Consider the following 1,221-nt stretch of genomic DNA (forward strand, 5'->3'; position numbering starts at 1 on the left):
AATGCAGCTATAGAATTTGTTATTACCTCAGTCTGAACCGATACTTCAAAGCATTGATAAGCTGTAGAAAAAATAGTAATCAAAGCTTAGATTTCAAGTTTAGTTATCATGATAAGTTAAAAGAAAACATTTAAAGTAATATTTGTATTCCCTTATATTTTGTCTTGCATTGGCAAATGTTTGATCAAAGTTTTTTCTGAGTTTTTTGTTTTTTAGAAAAATAAAAAAAGAAGGGGGAGATGTGGGAGCCCAAACCCTGCTTTCAGCAAAGGAAAACAAGGGCTGACAAAAACCGCGTGATCTGAAGGAGCTGGACCCTTCTCACAAGACCTGTTAAAGTTCTACCTCATGGATCAAGCCTAGCTCCAGCAGAAATCAGAAAAGACTTTTGAGATGATTGTATCAGACCATGTCTAAACCCCTGTAATCCCTCTATCCCCCATGTAATCCTACTAGAAGAAAAACTAACTATTTAGAAATTGCAGTAAAAACTTGTGTAATTCCCTAATTAAGATAGCTCGTCCCCTTCATTAACATGTCCAGCCCCAGATGCCTTTAAAATAGTGTTCTCGTGTTCAATAAACTATTCCAGTTCCCCCATACTGGGACCGTGTCTAGCTTTTATTTTTCAGACCACCACTATGGGGCCATCCACAGGCACCTGCACAAGCTGCAGAAGTGGCACCACCAGAACCTCATGAGGTCCCACAAGGCCCCGTGCCAGGTGTGCTCCTGGGTCAGGGCAGTCCCAGAGTCACTGAATCACCAAGGTTTGCAGAGACCTTCAGCATCATCCGGTCCCACCCTCACCCGGCACCACCACAATCACCCCGAATCCATGGCCCCAAGGGCAACATCCAGACACCTCTGGAGCACTCCTAGAGATTGTGACTCCATCATAATCCTGGGAAATTTATTCCAATACCTGGCCATTCTATTAGTCAGCCTAAGATACAACTTTCAGACTAGTTGAAAAAAAAAGTAAAATCTTTTCCAACAGCCTTCTTTAAGATAACTTTGTGGTCATTGTATTCCAAAGGGAAAACTTCAGGAATTAAAGCTTTAGCATACCTAAAAGAAAGTAAAAAACTATGAAACATAGCAACTACATTCAAGGAAGTCTTTATTTTTATCAAGATCAGAGATCTCCCTTAACAGGAACTTGACAAAATTCATTTACAACACAAATATCCAAACCTTGGTGTCCAGTTTCCAGACCTC

Source organism: Chiroxiphia lanceolata, chromosome 2 (genome assembly GCF_009829145.1).
Source record: "Chiroxiphia lanceolata isolate bChiLan1 chromosome 2, bChiLan1.pri, whole genome shotgun sequence".
Classification (NCBI taxonomy): Eukaryota; Metazoa; Chordata; class Aves; order Passeriformes; family Pipridae; genus Chiroxiphia; species Chiroxiphia lanceolata.